The sequence below is a fragment of the Triticum aestivum genome, chromosome 1A, assembly GCF_018294505.1.
Source record: "Triticum aestivum cultivar Chinese Spring chromosome 1A, IWGSC CS RefSeq v2.1, whole genome shotgun sequence".
Taxonomy (NCBI): Eukaryota; Viridiplantae; Streptophyta; class Magnoliopsida; order Poales; family Poaceae; genus Triticum; species Triticum aestivum.
The window spans coordinates 388,831,601-388,852,305 of NC_057794.1; positions in this window are offsets into that span (position 1 = coordinate 388,831,601).

Sequence of the window (20,705 nt, forward strand, 5' to 3'; positions counted from 1 at the left end):
CCATTTCGAGACTCCTCGTCATGTCCGTGATCACATCCGGGACTCCGAACTAACTTCAGTACATCAAAACTCATAAACTCATAATATAACTGTCATCGAAACCTTAAGCGGGCGGACCCTACGGGTTCGACAACAATGTAGACATGACCGAGACACGTCTCCGGTCAATAACCAATAGCAGAACCTGGATGCTCATATTGGCTCCTACATATTCTACGAAGATCTTTATCGGTCAGACCGCATAACAACATACGTTGTTCCCTTTGTCATCGGTATGTTACTTGCCCGAGATTCGATCGTCGGTATCTCAATACCTAGTTCAATCTCGTTACCGGAAAGTCTCTTTACTCGTTTCATAATACATCATCTCGCAACTAAGTCATTAGTTTTAATGCTTGCAAGGCTTATGTGATGTGCATTACAGAGAGGGCCCAGAGATACCTCTCCGACAATCGGAGTGACAAATCCTAATCTCGAAACACGCTAACCCAACATTCACCTTTGGAGACACCTGTAGAGCTCCTTTATAATCACCCAGTTACGTTGTGACGTTTGGTAGCACACAAAGTGTTCCTCCGATAAACGGGAGTTGCATAATCTCATAGTCATAGGAACATGTATAAGTCATGAAGAAAGCAATAGCAACATACTAAACGATCGGGTGCTAAGCTAATGGAATGGGTCATGTCAATCACATCATTCTCCTAATGATGTGATCCCATTAATCAAATGACAACATATGTCTATGGTTAGGAAACATAACCATCTTCGATTAACGAGCTAGTCAAGTAGAGGCATACTAGTGACGTTTGGTTTGTCTATGTATTCACACAAGTATTATGTTTCCGGATAATACAATTCTAGCATGAATAATAAACATTTATCATGATATAAGGAAATAAAATAATAACATTATTATTGCCTCTAGGGCATATTTCCTTCAGGAGCACCCCCTTTCCCTAGTCCAATTCGGACCAGTCTACGGGGAAGGGCGCAGCCACCCTTGAGGCCTTTCTCTCCTTCCCGGTATGGCCCATTAAGGCCCAATATGAATTCCCGTAACTCTCCGGTACTTCGAAAAATACCCGAATCACTTGGAACCTTTCCGATGTCTGAATATAGCCTTCCAATATATCGATCTTTACGGCTCGACCATTTCGAGACTCCTCGTCATGTCCCCGATCTCATCCGGGACTCCGAACAAACTTTGGTCATCAAATCACATAACTCATAATACAAATCGTCATAGAACGTTAAGCGTGCGGACCCTACGGGTTCGAGAACTATGTAGACATGACCGAGACTCATCTCCGCTCAATAACCAATAGCGGAACCTGGATGGTCATATTGGTTCCTACATATTCTACGAAGATATTTATTGGTCAAACCGCATAACAACATACATTGTTCCCTTTGTCATCGGTATGTTATTTGCCCGAGATTCGATCGTCGGTATCTCAATACCTAGTTCAATCTCGTTACTTGAAAGTCTCTTTACTCGTTCCATAATGCATCATCTCGCAACTAACTCATTAGTCACATTGCTTGCAAGGCTTATAGTGATGTGCATTACCGAGAGGGCCCAGAGATACCTCTCCGATAGACGGAGTGACAAATCCTAATCTCAATCTATGCCAACTCAACAAACACCATTGGAGACACCTGTAGAGCATCTTTATAATCACCCAGTTACGTTGTGACGTTTGATAGCACACAAGGTGTGTTGGAAATATGCCCTAGAGGCAATAATAAAATGGTTATTATTATATTTCATTGCTCATAATAATTGTCTATTGTTCATGCTATAATTGTGTTATCCGGAAATTGTAATACATGTGTGAATACATAGACCACAACACATCCCTAGTGAGCCTCTAGTTGACTAGCTCGTTGATCAAAAGATAGTCATGGTTTCCTGACTATGGACATTGGATGTCATTGATAACGGGATCACATCATTAGGAGAATGATGTGATGGACAAGACCCAATCATAAGCATAGCTCAAAGATCGTATAGTTCGTTTGCTGTAGCTTTTCTGAATGTCAAGTATCATTTCCTTAGACCATGAGATTGTGCAACTCCCGGATACCATAGGAGTGCCTTGGGTGTGCCAAACGTCACAACGTAACTGGGTGACTATAAAGGTACATTACAGGTATCTCCGAAAGTGTCTGTTGGGTTGGCACTTGGGTATCCAGATCCCGCTGTTGGTTATTGATTGATTGAATCCTCGACATCATGGTTCATCCGATGAGATCATCGTGGAGCATGTGGGAGCCAACATGGGTATCCAGATCCCGCTGTTGGTTATTGACCGGAGAGTCATCTCGGTCATGTCTGCATGTCTCCCGAACCCGTAGGGTCTACACACTTAAGGTTCGGTGACGCTAGGGTTGTTAGGAAGACTTGTGTGTGATTATCGAATGTTGTTCGGAGTCCCGGAATGGTCCGGAGGTAAAGATTTATATATGGGAAGTTGTCATACGGTCGCCGGAAAGGTTCGGGGGCATATCGGTATTGTACCGGGGCCACCGGAGGGGTTCCGGGGGTCCACCGGGAGGGTCCACCTCTTCCCGGGGGCCTTAGGGGATGTATGGAGAAGGGAACCAGCCCAAGTGGGCTGGGTCGCCACACCCCCCTAGGGCCCATGCGCCTAGGGTTGGGGGGAAACCCTAAAGGGGGGCGCCCCCTTGCTTGGGGGGCAAGCCCCCCTCCCCTTGGCCGCCGCCCCCCTCTAGATCTCATCTAGAGGGGGCCGGCCCCCTTCCCCCTTCCCCTATAAATAGAGGGGTGAGGTGAGGGCTGCTTACAACATCCAAGGCGCAGCCCCTCCCCTCCCCAACACCTCTCCTCCTCCATAAGAGCTTGCCGAAGCCCTGCCAGAGTATTGCAGCTTCATCACCACCACGCCGTCGTCCTGCTGTTGGAGCCCTCTTCCTCAACCTCTCCCTCCTCCTTGCTGGATCAAGGCGCGGGAGACGTCCTCACTCCGTACGTGTGTTGAACGCGGAGGTGCCGTCCGTTCGGCGCTAGGATCTTCGGTGACTTGGATCACGACGAGTACGACTCCATCAACCCCGTTCTCTTGAACGCTTCCGCTCATGATCTACAAGGGTATGTAGATGCACTCCCCTCTCCCTCATTGCTAGATGACTCCATAGATTGATCTTCGTGATGCGTAGAAAAAGTTTTAAAATTCTGCTATGTTCCCCAACAGTGGCATAATGAGCTAGGTCTATGCATTGTTACTATGCACGAGTAGAACACAAAGTAGTTGTGGGCGTCGATATTGTCAATTATCTTGCCGTTACTAGTCTTATCTTGATTCGGTGGCATCGTGGGATGAAGTGGCCCAGACCAACCTTACACGTACGCTTACGTGAGACCGGTTCCACCGACTGACATGCACTAGTTGCATAAGGTGGCTGGCGGGTGTCTGTCTCTCCCACTTTAGTCGGATCGGATTCAATGAACAGGGTCCTTATGAAGGGTAAATAGAAATTGGCAATTCACGTTGTGGTTTTGGCGTAGGTAAGAAATATTCTTGCTAGAATCCTATAGCAGCCACATAAAAACTTGCGACAACAATTAGAGGACGTCTAACTTGTTTTTGCAGCAAGTGCTTTGTGATGTGATATGGCCAAAGGATGTGATGAATGATATATGTGATGTATGAGATGATCATGTTCTTGTAATAGGAATCACGACTTACATGTCGATGAGTATGACAACCGGCAGGAGCCATAGGAGTTGTCTTTATTTATTTATGACCTGCGTGTCAACATAAACGTCATGTATTTACTTTACTTTATTGCTAAAGCATTAGCCATAGTAGTAGAAGTAATAGATGACGTGACAACTTCAAGAAGACACGATGATGGAGATCATGGTGTCATGCCGGTGACAACGATGATCATGGAGCCCCGAAGATGGAGATCAAAGGAGCAAATGATATTGGCCATATCATGTCACTATTTGATTGCATGTGATGTTTATCATGTTTTACATCTTATTTGCTTAGAACGACGGTAGCTTAAATAAGATGATCCCTCAAATTAATTTCAAGAAAGTGTTCCCCCTAACTATGCACCGTTGTGAAGGTTCGTTGTTTCGAAGCACCACGTGATGATCGGGTGTGATAGATTCTAACATTCGAATACAACGGCTGTAAGCCAGATTTACACATGCAATACACTTAGGTTGATTTGACGAGCCTAGCATGTACAGACATGGCCTCGGAACACAGAAGACCGAAAGGTCGAGCATGAGTCGTATAGAAGATACGATCAACATGAAGATGTTCACCGATGTTGACTAGTCCGTCTCACGTGATGATCGGACACGGCCTAGTTGACTCGGATCATGTTTCACTTAGATGACTAGAGGGATGTCTATCTAAGTGGGAGTTCATTGAGTAATTTGATTAGATGAACTTAATTATCATGAACTTAGTCTAAAATCTTTACAATATGTCTTGTAGATCAAATGGCCCACGTTGTCCTCAACTTCAACGTGTTGCTAGAGAAAACTAAGCTGAAAGACGATGGCAGCAACTATACGGACTGGGTCCGGAACCTGAGGATCATCCTCATAGCTGCCAAGAAAGATTATGTCCTAGAAGCACCGCTAGGTGACGCACCCGTCCCACAGAACCAAGACGTTATGAACGCTTGGCAGACACGTGCTGATGATTACTCCCTCGTTCAGTGCGGCATGCTTTACAGCTTAGAACCGGGGCTCCAAAAGCGCTTTGAGAGACACGGAGCATATGAGATGTTCGAAGAGCTGAAAATGGTTTTTCAAGCTCATGCCCGGGTCGAGAGATATGAAGTCTCCGACAAGTTCTTCAGCTGTAAGATGGAGGAAAATAGTTCTGTCAGCGAGCACATACTCACAATGTCTGGGTTGCATAACCTCTTGACTCAGCTGGGAGTTAATCTCCCGGATGACGCGGTCATTGACAGAATCCTTCAATCGCTTCCACCGAGCTACAAGAGCTTTGTGATGAACTTCAATATGCAGGGGATGGAAAAGACCATTCCTGAGGTATATTCAATGCTGAAATCAGCAGAGGTAGAAGTCAAAAAGTAACATCAAGTGTTGATGGTGAATAAAACCACTAAGTTCAAGAAAGGCAAGGGTAAAAAGAACTTCAAGAAGGACAGCAAGGGAGTTGTCGCGCCCAATAAGCAAGCTGCCGGGAAGAAGCCAAAGAATGGACCCAAGCCCGAGACTGAGTGCTTTTATTGCAAGGGAAGTGGTCACTGGAAGTGGAACTGCCCCAAGTACTTAGCGGACAAGAAGGCCGGCAACACTAAAGGTATATGTGATATACATGTAATTTATGTGTACCTTACCAGTACTCGTAGTAGCTCCTGGGTATTTGATACCGGTGCGGTTGCTCACATTTGTAACTCAAAACAGGAGCTGCGGAATAAACGGAGACTGGCGAAGGACGAGGTGACGATGCACGTCGGGAATGGTTCCAAGGTCGATGTGATCACCGTCGGCACGCTACCTCTACATTTACCTATGGGATTAGTTTTAAACCTCAATAATTGTTATTTAGTGCCATCTTTGAGCATGAACATTGTATCAGGATCTCGTTTAATTCGAGATGGCTACTCATTTAAATCCGAGAATAATGGTTGTTCTATTTATATGAGAGATATGTTTTATGGTCATGCTCCGATGGTGAATGGTTTATTCCTAATGAATCTCGAGCGTAATGCTACACATATTCATAGTGTGAATACCAAAAGATGTAAGGTTGATAATGATAGTCCCACATACTTGTGGCATTGCCGCCTTGGTCACATAGGTGTCAAACGCATGAAGAAGCTCCAGGCAGATGGACTTTTAGAGTCTCTTGATTACGAATCATTTGACACGTGCGAACCATGCCTCATGGGTAAAATGACCAAGACTCCGTTCTCAGGAACAATGGAGCGAGCAACGAACTTATTGGAAATCATACACACTGATGTGTGCGGTCCAATGAGTGTTGAGGCTCGCAGTGGCTATCGTTATGTTCTCACCCTCACTGATGACTTGAGTAGATATGGGTATGTCTACTTAATGAAACACAAGTCTGAGACCTTTGAAAAGTTCAAGGAATTTCAGAGTGAGGTTGAGAATCAACTTGACAGGAAAATCAAGTTCTTGCGATCAGATCGTGGGGGAGAATACTTGAGTCACGAATTTGGCACACACTTAAGAAAATGTGGAATAGTTTCACAACTCACGCCGCCTGGAACACCTCAACGTAATGGTGTGTCCGAACATCGTAATCGCACCCTATTGGATATGGTGCGATCTATGATGTCTCTTACTGATTTACCGTTGTCATTTTGGGGCTATGCTTTAGAGACTGCCGCATTCACTTTAAGTAGGGCTCCGTCGAAATCCGTTGAGACGACACCGTATGAATTATGGATTGGGAAGAAACCTAAGCTGTCGTTTCTAGAAGTTTGGGAATGCGATGCTTATGTCAAGAAACTTCAACCTGAAAAGCTCGAACCCAAGTCGAAAAATGCGTCTTCATAGGATAACCTAAAGAAATTGTTGGGTATACCTTCTACCTCAGATCCTAAGGCAAGATCTTTGTTGCCAAGAATGGGTCCTTTCTAGAGAAAGAGTTTCTCTCGAAAGAAATAAGTGGGAGGAAGGTAGCACTTGATGAAGTATTACCTCTTGAACCGGTAAGTGGCGCAGCTCAAGAAAATGTTCCTGAGGTGCCTGCACTGACTAGAGAGGAAGTTGATGATGATGATCATGAAACTTCAGATCAAGTTGCTACTGAACTTCGTAGGTCCACGAGGACACGTTCCGCACCAGAGTGGTACGGCAACCCTGTCTTGGAAATCATGTTGTTAGACAACGGTGAACCTTCGAACTATGAAGAAGCGATGGCGGGCCCGGATTCCGACAAATGGCTGGAAGCCATGAAATCCGAGATAGGATCCATGTATGAAAACGAAGTGTGGACTTTGACTGACTTGCCCGATGATCGACGAGCCATAGAAAATAAATGGATCTTTAAGAAGAAGACAGACGCGGATAGTAATGTGACCATCTATAAAGCTCGGCTTGTCGCTAAGGGTTATCGACAAGTTCAAGGGGTTGACTACGATGAGACTTTCTCACCCGTAGCGAAGCTGAAGTCCGTCTGTATCATGTTAGCGATTGCCGCATTCTATGATTATGAGATATGGCAAATGGACATCAAAACGACATTCCTTAATGGTTTCCTTAAGGAAGAATTGTATATGATGCAGCCGAAAGGTTTTGTCGATCCTAAGAATGCTGACAAGGTGTGCAAGCTCCAACGCTTGATTTATGGGCTGGTGCAAGCATCTCGGAGTTGGAACATTCATTTTGATGAGATGATCAAAGCGTTTGGGTTTATGCAGACTTATGGAGAAGCCTGCATTTACAAGAAAGTGAGTGGGAGCTCTGTAGCATTTCTCATATTGTATGTGGATGACATACTGTTGATGTGAAATGATATAGAATTCTTGGAAAGCATAAAGGCCTACTTGAACAAGTGTTTTTCAATGAAGGACCTCGGAGAAGCTGCTTATATATTAGGCATCAAGATCTATAGAGATAGATCGAGGCGCCTCATTGGTCTTTCACAGAGTACATACCCTTGACAAGATATTGAAGAAGTTCAAAATGGATCAGTCAAAGAAGGGGTTGTTGCATGTATTGCAAGGTACGAGATTGAGCACGGCTCAATGCCCGACCACGGGAGAAGATAGAGAAAAGATGAGTGTCGTCCCCTATGCCTCGGCCATAGGGTCTATCATGTATGCTATGCTGTGTACCAGACCTGATGTAAACCTTGCCGTAAGTTTGGTAGGAAGGTACCAAAGTAATCCCGGCATGGAACACTGGACAGCGGTCAAGAATATCCTGAAGTACCTGAAAAGGACTAAGGAAATGTTTCTCGTTTATGGAGGTGACAAAGAGCTCGTCGTAAAGGGTTACGTCGATGCTAGCTTCGACACAGATCTGGATGACTCTAAGTCACAAACTGGATATGTGTATATTTTGAATGGTGGGGCAGTAACCTGGTGCAGTTGCAAGCAAAGTGTTGTGGCGGGATCTACATGTGAAGCGGAGTACATGGCAGCCTCGGAGGGAGCACAAGAAGCAGTCTGGGTGAAGGAGTTCATTACCGACCTAGGAGTCATACCCAATGCGTCGGGCCCGATGACTCTCTTCTGTGACAACACTGGAGCTATTGCCCTTGCCAAGGAGCCCAGGTTTCATAGGAAGACCAGGCATATCAAGCATCGCTTCAACTCCATTCATGAAAATGTTCAAAATGGAGACATAGAGATTTGTAAAGTACATACGGACCTGAATGTAGCAGATCCGTTGACTAAACCTCTCCCTAGAGCAAAACATGGTCAACACCAGAACTGCATGGGTGTTCGATTCATCACAATGTAACTAGAATATTGACTCTAGTGCAAGTGGGAGACTGTTGGAAATATGCCCTAGAGGCAATAATAAAATGGTTATTATTATATTTCATTGTTCATGATAATTGTCTATTGTTCATGCTATAATTGTGTTATCCGGAAATCGTAATACATGTGTGAATACATAGACCACAACATGTCCCTAGTGAGCCTCTAGTTGACTAGCTCGTTGATCAAAAGATACTCATGGTTTCCTGACTATGGACATTGGATGTCATTGATAACGGGATCACATCATTAGGAGAATGATGTGATGGACAAGACCCAATCCTAAGCATAGCTCAAAGATCGTATAGTTCGTTTGTTGTAGCTTTTCTGAATGTCAAGTATCATTTCCTTAGACCATGAGATTGTGCAACTCCCGGATACCGTAGGAGTGCCTTGGGTGTGCCAAACGTCACAAAGTAACTGGGTGACTATAAAGGTACATTATAGGTATCTCCGAAAGTGTCTGTTGGGTTGGCACGAACCGAGACTGGGATTTGTCACTCCGTATGACGAAGAGGTATCTCTGGGCCCACTCGGTAATGCATCATCATAATGAGCTCAATGTGATCAAGTGGTTGATCACAGGATCATGCATTACGGTACGAGTAAAGTGACTTGCCGGTAACGAGACTGAACAAGGTATTGGGATACCGACGATCAAGTCTCGGGCAAGTAACGTACCGATTGACAAAGGGAATTGTATACGGATTGATTGAATCCTCGACATCGTGGTTCATCCAATGAGATCATCGTGGAGCATGTGGGAGCCAACATGGGTATCCAGATCCCGCTGTTGGTTATTGACCGGAGAGTCATCTCGGTCATGTCTGCATGTCTCCCGAACCCGTAGGGTCTACACACTTAAGGTTCGGTGACGCTAGGGTTGTTAGGAAGACTTGTGTGTGATAACCGAATGTTGTTCGGTGTCCTGGATGAGATCTCGGACGTCACGAGGAGTCCGGAGGTAAAGATTTATATATGGGAAGTTGTCATACGGTCGCCGGAAAGGTTCGGGGGCATATCGGTATTGTACCGGGCCACCGGAGGGGTTCCGGGGGTCCACCGGGAGGGTCCACCTCTTCCGGGGGGCCTTATGGGCTGTATGGAGAAGGGAACCAGCCCAAGTGGGCTGGGGCGCCACCCCCCCTAGGGCCCATGCACCTAGGGTTGGGGGGAAACCCTAAGGCCTCGTTTGGTTTCAAGGGCCAATTATCCCAGGGCTCTAATCCCCCTCGGGGGGATTTCCATGGCCTCTCCCACACCACGGGGAGATTACCATGCCAGTTTGGTCAACAAGGGGGAGGGGTGGAGATCACGTCCAGAAAGTGTAAACAAAATTGGAATATTCAGGAATCATGAAAATGACTCAGTTTCTTTACAGAAACATCATACCAATTCATAAGTAATCGAAATTTATGTATATTTCCTTCAAAAAAAAGAAAAATCAGAAATGACACAAAGTACTAGAGAATAATTCGGGAATTTTAAGGAAAAAACATGAAACACATAGATAATCAACAAAATAACACTTCAACCCACTGACAGGCGCTAACCGCAAGTTATACATATCGATTCGCACAAATAACATAGCACTACCGAGGTGTCCTAATCATGGTTTAACATCAAAAATACAAACTATGGCTAGAAATCCAGCAATAATAAGCATTTTGTTCCATAAAAAAATGCCCATGTGTGACTGATCCATAGCAAAATGTTTGTTGTCGAAATAGTTACTCTACTGAAACTTCCATCATCAACTTCTTTGAACATTTTTATCAGATAGCTTTAGTAAACCTGCAAAACAAGAAAGAACAGTGTTGTTACCACACAATATCATGTTTAAAACTATATATAAGCACATATTTTTATTTACATGCATGTTTCGCAACGAAACAGATGCACACATAATAAAATGCTGTCCTCTCTGATAACAATCTACAGGAAAACTCAAAACCTTAACAATACATTGATTCATGTTTTCATTGCTTTGTCACTAATACACATTTTTCAAATCAAGCTTGAATCTAAGACAACAACAGATCAATTCAATGGTGTATGAATAAAGTCAAAATGGACAGATGATGAACTGAAAAAACACTTGGGTTCATAGAGTTTGAACCCAAAGCAATTATCAATATTACATATGCTCAACCCATAGTTCTTTAGCTTGGTACAAAACGGAAGAACTTGAATGATTAATGTTCAACGTTGTCAATGGTTAGAGTTAAACTGAATAGTTAGCTTGATACTAATGCTACCTTTATCAATGGAATTAAATTCCAACAAGTATTATAGGAAGATAAGCATACTTCAGGTTATCTTGAAGATTCTAAGTTAAAATTAGGACAAGGCTAATACAGGCTGACTAGTCCCTTCCATATGTGATTTTTAGATTAAGTTTACTAACAGAAGCAAATTATATCAAGACCATAATTTTAGAGAACTTACCAAGCAACACATGGACCAACTAGCAATTCTACAACAGAGCATCTACTCTTGGCATGGTGAAGAAAATAAAATGGAATTGTAAGATAATGCACAAGAAGTAAGATCATAGGAAGCTCGATTTGTATGAAGAAAAAACTGTAGCGCTCGATGATTAACCTGGCATCGACGTTAAAGATTTCGCCAGGATTGGAGGGGAATCGCTGGAAACAGCTAGGATTGGGATCTTGGAGCCCGTCCTTGGTGCCAACATTGTAGGTGCCCTTAAACTACCATCATAGTCATTAATCTAGATAAAGTAAAGCACTTGCTATTGTCAGAGCACCTGCATTTGACGCACAATAATATAAATTTTAGTTGATGGCACAAAACTTTGCCAGATATAGTGCGCATCTCCACCTGATATTTCTAAACCAAAACAAAGAAAAAATAACTCAGTCCAGAGAGTATGGAGAGCTGCAGGTTACTATGTTCACAAGATGAGTCATAAAACTATATCGATCTACATGTATCTAAATCTAATTGATAATCAATGTTGTGTACCTCCTATAACATACGAAATATGATGTTAATTGTTAACTATGAAAATACTATTGAAAAATAGAGGATGATCTGTTTAGGATGGACAAATACATGATTATGAAATACTTTGGACAAATACATAAGAGGTACACATACTATATATGGACAAATACATAGCTACGAAAATGAACCAACTGAACCACAGGTCTGCTGTATACAAGTGGACAGATTTATCAAATAGATAAGCAAATATTACACCACAGAAAAAAAAGATAAGCAATTTTTAATGAACAATAAAATGTAGTGATCAGGAGCAGGCAAGTTTCTCTGTGCATCAAGCTTTAGAATACATTTTTCAATCCGTATGGCCAGAACGGTATGCTACATTGGAACAACTCGTAGGCAGCTAGAAAGAAAATAAAAATTCGTTTGGATCTGGGCTCATGTTCATCAGGGACGGAGGCATGAACTAGAGAAAATATATGAGGTTGAAGAGGGCGGGAGGAGGAGGGAGCTAACCTTGATCGGAGAAGGTAGAAGTTGCGGTCGCCGGAGGGGGCCAAAACTTTGATGCAGATGGAAGATCTGGGGAAGGAGGAGGTTGACGGTTGCGGTCTGTCGCCATCGCTGGAGGGGAGCTTCGATCCTGAGCACCGGAGGGAGGAGGTCAGGGGCGTCGCTTCGGTCGCCGGCGCAGGAGCTCGGAGGCGGAGGAGACGGGGCGCCGGATCTTGGTCGACGGCGCCTGTTGTTCACTCGTACCGCTCGAGACGGGGGTTTCCTTTCTGATCTCTGGGGTCGTGGCGTTTCTTCCCGTGGAAACGACGTGGGTTGGGCAGGGCTACCTCCCGTACAGATGCATCCAAATGTCATGGCAGATCTCCCGGGGCCAACTCAGCCCGAGGTTCTCTGGCCCGGGGAAATAGCGGGGATCCCGGGGGGATTACTTGCAACCAAACGAGGCTTAAAGGGGGGCGCCCCCTTGCTTGGGGGGGCAAGCCCCCCTCCCCTTGGCCGCCACCCCCCTCTAGATCTCATCTAGAGGGGGCCGGCCCCCTTCCCCCTTCCCCTATAAATAGAGGGGTGAGGGGAGGGCTGCTTACAACATGATTACTACTGCAGCTTCATAACCACCACGCCGTCCCTCCCCTCCCCAACACCTCTCCTCCTCCATAAGAGCTTGGCGCAGCCCCTCCCCTCCCCAACACCTCTCCTCCTCCATAAGAGCTTGGCGAAGCCCTGCCGGAGTACTGCAGCTTCATCACCACCACGCCGTCGTGCTGTTGTTGGAGCCCTCTTCCTCAACCTCTCCCTCCTCCTTGCTGGATCAAAGCGCGGGATACGTCCTCGCTCCGCACGTGTGTTGAATGCGGAGGTGTCGTCCGTTCGGCGCTAGGATCTTCGGTGACTTGGATCACGACGAGTATGACTCCATCAACCCCGTTCTCTTGAACGCTTCCGCTCGTGATCTACAAGGGTATGTAGATGCACTCCCCTCTCCCTCGTTGCTAGATGACTCCATAGATTGATCTTGGTGATGCGTAGAATTTTTTTAAATTCTGCTACATTCCCCAACAAGGTGTTCCTATAGTATTCGGGAGTTGCATAATCTCATAGTCAGAGGAACATGTATAAGTCATGAAGAAAGTAGTAGCAACAAAACTGAACGATCATTATGCTAAGCTAACGGATAGGTCTTTTCCATCACATCATTCTCTAATGATGTGATTCCGTTCATCAAATGACAACACATGTCCATGGCTAGGAAACTTAACCATCTTTGACTAACGAGCTAGTCAAGTAGAGGCATACTAAGGACACTCTGTTTGTCTATGTATTCACACATGTACTAAGTTTCCGGTTAATACAATTCTAGCATGAATAATAAACAATTATCATGATATAAGGAAATATAAATAACAACTTTATTATTGCCTCTAGGGCATATTTCCTTCAGTCTCCCACTTGCACTAGAGTCAATAATCTAGTTCACATCGTCATGTGATTTAACACCAATAGTTCACATCTTTATGTGATTAGTTCACATCTCGATGTGACTAACACCCAAAGGGTTTACTAGAGTCAATAATCTAGTTCACATCGCTATGTGATTAACACCCAAAGAGTGATCATGTTTTGCTTGTGAAATAAATTTAGTCAACGGGTCTGCCACTATAACATCCCAAAATTCTAAATTTTGGAATGTTATATTAAATAGATAGATTTGATTGGTTGCTTGATTGTTGTGTGATTGATTGAGTGAAATTCGAAACTTTTTGAAAGTAAAATGAGAGGGAATAAAAGGACTTTCCCAAACTTTCATTTTTGCATTTTGATCTCCATGAATTCAAATGCTTTTCAACACAAAACCCTAGAGAGAAGATGACATGACTTCTTCCATTTAAATCAAATGAAAAGGGTTGTTGAAAATATTCGAATTTCATTTGAAAATATTTCCAGTTCTGAAACTTTAAGCAACTCAAATGATTTTCATGTGAGAAAAAAATAAAATGACTTCTTCAAAATATATGAAATATGAGTTGGAAGTTTTAAAAGAATTAAATTCAAAGTTCTTTTGAATTTATTTTCAATTTGGAGTTATTTGAGTTTTATTCAAATTATTTTTTCTCCAAAAATAAAATACATGGAAATTAGGGTAACATGATTCCCTACATCAGAAAATTGGAGATAAATAAGTTTAAAATCATTTTTGTATTTTTAAATTGAATTTCATTGGATTTTATTAGACCAGTAGCACTCTTTGAATTATCTAAATTTGTGTAGATTTTATTTGGCATTATAAAAATGTTCAACTTGTAGGAAATCTTTTTCTGAAAATTTTGATACAGAATATGCCTAGGTTATACTTTTTTTATTTCGCATTATTTTATTTACCCGTGGTGTTTTAAAAAAAATTCCCGTCACCCGCTGGGCCGGCCCAGCGCCCGAGCAAGGCCAAGGCCCAACGGCCCAATCCTGCTTGCCCCCGAGCTCCGCACGGAGACTCTGCCGCCAGCACGCCATCGCCGCCGCCGTGACCTCCGCGGACTCCGCGCTCGCCGCCTTTACCCCTCGCCCACGCATCGCCCGCCCCCGCCCCTCCATAAATAGCGCGCCCCGCCGCCGCGCTGCTCTTGCCTCGCCTCGCCGCCTCCGCCGTCGAGCGCCGCAGCCGCCGCCTGCGACATCGTCGACCACCCCCGACGCCACCACTGCACCCGCCGCCCAGCGCCGCCCCTCCCCGATCTCTTCGCTAGCCTCGATGACCGCCAGAGCCGCCGCCCCGATCGTATCCGAGTCGCCGGAGAACCGCCGCCGCCACGATAAATCCTAACCCCGGTCCGCCGCCGGTTTTTAACAAAAAAAACCGCCTCTGACCGGTCCGATCCAGATCAGGATTTTTTTTTAAAATAAGCCGTCTCGTTTTTATTTAGCGAACGTTTTTCGTTTAGTTAATTTCAGTGAATAGATTCGTCCGTTAGAATTCCGTAATGAACGTTCGTTAATTAGATTTTTTTTTCTTTTTCTATTATTTTTTAGTAAGGGACTTCTTTGTAGAAGTTTTATTTAAAGTTTAGCCCTTGGACTTCAAACACTCACAACTTTTTACTCGTTTGTCCAAATTCAAAGAAACCAACGCCCACTTCTTTGTTATGATCCCCTCTAGCCAGTAATCCAACTCAAACATGTTTTTGGAAAGTTTAAAATTTGAATTAGATCAGATTTGTATTCAAACTTCATTTGATCATAACTTGAGTTTCGTAGCTCCGTTTTAGCTGATTCTTTTTGCAAATCGAAGCTCTTGACCTAAACTTTCTGATAATGTCAAATTCACATAATTTTGGTACTGTTAGAAATTGTTTTACGTTGCAAGAGTTATTTGCTTGGTTTTGATGTTTTCCGAATTGTTCTTCGTTCTTTCCGACCCTTTTGAGTGATTGCTTATGTGTGGTTACTATTGCTTGCTTACGATAGATTGACCAAAGTGTGACGAGTAGAACTATCAAGAGTTTGAGTGCAAATCATCTTCATCAACATTGCAGGCAAGTTCACACTTTGATCATATTCCTTTCATACCCAGTTTTTATGCATTAGTATCAACCTCAAACATTGCATGAGTAGGATTGATAACATGTGGGTACTGGGAAGTAGTTGATGAGGTAGGAACCTATTGCCTTGCATTCAAACCTTGGGAGTTACTATTATTTTATGCTTATACTGCTATGCTATGCTCGTAGACGTGGATTGGGTTTGAGAGTATTCATGACAGATGTGAGATTGTTAATTAATGGTTTACTTAAGGTGGCAACTTTAACACACATCTGGGTGGATTGAGGCACCTGGGTATTCCAGCGATTGCCTGTTTAGGCACCTGGGTATTCCAGCGATTGCCTGTTTTTTAAGGACCGCCACCCAGGCACAAAGGGATCATAAGATTATTCATACTAGAAACTTTCGTGTCCAGCCACAAGCTACTATGGGCTCTAGCATAGTGGATTAAGTTGTGCGAACTCTTACAGTGGTAGACTAGCAGATGTAGGGGAAAGTAGGTGTAACGGTCTACCCGATCGTAAGGTGCTAGCGCTTCTGAAAGACTATGTCTCGGTCATCCGTTTCTCAAACACCATGTAGTGTGATAATCCCAACGGAGGAGATCGAGTCTTGTGGGGAAAAGTGCGCAAACCTCTGCAGAGTGTATAAACTAATCATGATTAGCCGTGTCCCCGGTTATGGATGTCTTGGGTATCTAGTACTTGGATTATCATGTAAATCTCATCATGTTACTTTAAATTAAGTTTGTTGGGTTTAATGACGTTATTTAATTGGGATTGAGAATGCTGTCAACCATTCTCAATGTTCAACAACCACCATGATAGTTAAATAAAAATTTATTCTTTTGCAATAGGGAAAAATTGGCTTTTCGCAAAAACCTTATAACCATAGAGCTTTTCCACCAGCCATATATGCATGTAGTGATAGCCATTGTTTATCATTTCTCTCTATGGTGTGAATTTGCTAGTACATTCAATGTACTGATCCTTTGTGGCTGCAACGTCTCATGTTGCAGGATTATCTTCCAACGAGTAAGTGATATGTTAGGGTTACGATTTCTACACTCAACTTTGCCGTTGGTGTTGATGGGAATCCACAACCTTGTTACTTCCGCTATTTTGGATTGAGGTAATAGTATTTACGTTACTTTATACATGTGATTTACCTCTGTTATAAATCCTCGAGTACTGTGTGTGTCAGCATACCGATCCAGGGATGACACTTAAGGACAGAGACTTGATCCATTCGGGTCGGGTCGCTACAAGATGGTATCAGAGCACATGTTGACTGTAGGACGTGACCCTAGAAACTGGCAAGCCCATAGAAAGGATTTTCTCTAAAACTTTCTTTTTCAAATGGATCTTTTACCTCTCTTCTCTTCTGAGCGTATTCAAATGTTCCCTTTTAGTGAGACTATACCCCTTCCCTTTTGACCACAGGAAGATTCAACTGATGAGACCACTCCAAGAAGTACAAGATATCGGACAACAGAGACCACTTCGGAATGAAGAAGATTTTACCGTGCATTATAATAATGGAAACTTCAACGGTTGAAGACTCCAAAGACTAGTAGAATTTGGAGGCTATGAAGAATTTCCAGAATTAGTATGACCTAGGAAGGCTACCCTTATGGAACCTGGAAGGCTAGGGAAGTTGTCAATACCCGAGATCAAGGTGTATCAGAGAAAGACCGAGCATGGAGAGTTAAAAACCTCAAAGTTTTGTCAAGAAAACCGTAAGGCAGGAGATATCAATTATGGAAGATAGCTCATGGCAATGACAAGGGCAGAAACACGGTTATCCTTGATGTCATCGCCCTGATACTATGGTCACCGAGCTGAGATAAGCATGCATTTCTTTGGAAGGATTGGATGGTAGAAGGCTGATGGAGCATCTATCAGCAAAGGATGCAGTTTTAACCTTAGCTGGTGTATCACCAGGATCTGGAGAATTACATCAGGAATTTTAAGACGGACCCGCAGGAAGCCGTATTTTGACAAGGAAGCATTTCGTGAAGAACTTAGTGGAGGATGTACTTGGTGGAGGATGTACCAAACCATCAATGGATGGCAAGGAGTACCCACTTGGAAAGAATTTAAGTTGACTCTGCCAAAGTCTCGTCTTGTGTCCCAGAAGTTGAAGCCTTATGGAAAGGATATGAAGAAACCTTGTGCATGCAAGATTTGTGGAGAAATAGGACACACCCATAAAGAACACAAGGATGAATGCCCTAATTGTGAAGGAAGTCACCTAGTTGAAGAATGCCCAACTAGGCAGATTACTTGTTTCTTGTGTGAAGGGACTACCCACTATCCTGCTCAGTGTCACATTGACCCCATGGTACAACAAACCATCCAGTAGAAGAAAGAAGTAATGAAATGAGCCCTCATGGAAATTTTAGAAGAAGCTGTGATGAAGGAAGAGATGGAGGACACACCTAAAGAAGACCCGAGTAAACCCTGCACTAAGTCTTGCTATTCATGTGGAGAAGAAGGACACATCTCCCAAAAAAATTTGAATGGGGATCTAGTAGAATTCCCGACAGATGAAGTAGAATATGACCTATAGGAAATAGAAGCCCTGATTGGAATGGAAAAGTCCAAGAAGAGAAACCGATTGGAGCCCAGGAGGGACCTGAGTCATATCACCTGTTACAGGTGCAAGGAGTGAGGGCACTACCTCAACAGATGCCCAAAAAGGAAACCTCGATACTTGTTAGAAGTAATATGTTTTAGTTGTAATGGAGCAGGGCACTTTGCCAGAGAATGCCCCAAGGAGAAGGAAACTTGTGCTAGATAGTTGAGTTTGCAACAAAAGAAGTGGAGTAGTAGAAGTGGGAACATTTTTCTTTTATATTGAGGTGTAATCATTTGAGAATGAATAAAGTAGCATCGTTGGTACTGATATGGATTTTATGAGTTGTTACCCTATGAAGAAGGATTTTGACCATTTTTGAGGATATGAGAAATATGGTCTATGGAAGATTTGTGCATTTTAAGGGTGGTAGTACCCTCTAAGAACCCTTGACCCCTGGAAAAGATAAGGATACTCCACTGAGTGGATTTCGGATAAAATGAATACGAGTTTTGTCTCGATATGTGTGATGCCCCAAGAGTATGTGGGATGAAGTTGGAGACCGTCAGTTGTTTGGACCAAATGTGATCAAGGAGTCAGAAGAGAATGTTATGTTGATTCGAGACAGACTGAAGGTATCTCAGTCTAGGCAAAAGAGTTATGCAGACTCAAAAAAATGCAAGGTGGTAGTCTATGAGATTGGAGACAGAGCATGTCTTCATCCCCACTGCGAGGAGTTAAACGATTTGAAGTTAAGGGAAAGTTAGCCCCGAGATTTGTAAGACCATACTGAGTTTTGGAGCGCATGGGAGAAGTGGCCAACAAGTTGGAGTCACCCGAAGGACTGTCAGGAGGTCATGATGTGTTTCACCTTTCCTAGTTGAAGAAGTGCCATGTAGAGATAGCCAATATTCCCCTGTAAGGACGCTTGACCTTGGAAAGGATAATGATGTTCCACGAAGTGGAATATGGACTTCATAAGTATAAGTTTTTATCTCGGTATGAGGGATATCCCACAAGGATGAAGAGATAAATTACTATTGGATATAAAGGAGGTATGATGTCAGAAATATGGATCAATGGAAACTCCATGATGAGTCTGAGTAATCATGTCCCAGTTTGGTGCCAATAGAAGGAAGGAAGACAGTACAATTGGATGGATTTAAGAATACTAGGAAGTTGGAAGTTGGAACAATGGTCAGTTGCCCGATGATAAGTTCAAGGACTACAAGTGATGAGATGGGCCATAACCCACAGGCCCCAGGACCTACCAAGAAGCAAGCACACTCTTGCTGAAGGAAAAACCCTGGAAGAAGTTATGATTTTATCGATAGATTATCTTATAGGAGTGACGCAAAACCTGAGGGTTGGGAAAGAACGATAGATGTTTGTTTGGCTTGCAGAATTAATGGATTTATCCGAACTTGGTTCGTTGACAAGAGAAATTCTGCAATGCTTGTGAGGATGACCGAGTGTTAGAATTCGAGATTCACTAAACCATGTACAAGGTAACGATTTGGGTGCGGGATGGATTGATCACCATACCGACTTACTCTTATTATTCGCCTTGCTATATGGGATGGTAAATCTGAGTGACTTACCTATAGTAGAGAGACGACGATCAAAACCCTGTTTAAACCTTAGGATGGTATAAGAATTTTTTTCCCCTTGTACAAGGCAACTTTTGCCAACCGTAGGTTATACGGTGAGGATCAACCCAGACCCAGTTCCCGCTGGAGAAACCATAAATCGTTGACCACCATGAGATATCGATAGCTGTTTAGTATTGGCGTCAGACCCGTCAGCTAAGAAGACCCAATCTCGGAAGAACCTTACCAAGATGAAAGACAAAAGAATTAAGGAAAAGGTTATGCCACTACCGAAAAAGCCCAGATAAGGAATTATCCTGAAGATCTGAGAAGACCGGCCGTGTCAAGAATAAGGATGGAGTATATGAGTATTGATGGGATCGTAACGATGTTTCTACGGGTGGTAGCACCCCAGATGTAACACCCCGGATGTAACTTTCCCAATTTGTACTCCAACTCTTGTCGTTTCCGACGTTAAGTTATATTTATTTCCTCAGGTTCGGTCTTTGTCTCCGTGTGTTGTTGTTGTTGTTGTCATGCATCTCATATCATGTCATCATGTGCATTGCAGCTGCATACGTGTTCATCTCATGCATTCGAGCATTTTCCCCGTTATCCGTTTTGCATTCCGGTGTTTCTTTCTCCTCCGGTGGCCATTTCTACCTTTCTTTCGTGTGTGGGGATTAAACATTTCCGGATTGGACCGAGACTTGCCAAGCGGCCTTGGTTTACTACCGTAGACCGCCTGTCAAGTTTCGTATCATTTGGACTTCGTTTGATACTTCAACAGTTAACTGAGGGACCGAAAAGGCCTCGTGTGTGTTGCAGCCCAACACCCCTCCAATTTGGCCCAAAACCCACCTAACTCTTCTCCATCATCTAGATCGTTCGATCACGATCGCGTGGCCGAAAACCGCACCTCATTTGGACTCTCCTAGCTCCCTCTATGCCTATTTAAACACCCCCCAAAATTCGGATCTCCTTCCTCCCCGAAACCCTAGATTTCTCCTCCTCCGCCGCCGGACACGTCCGGACGGACCG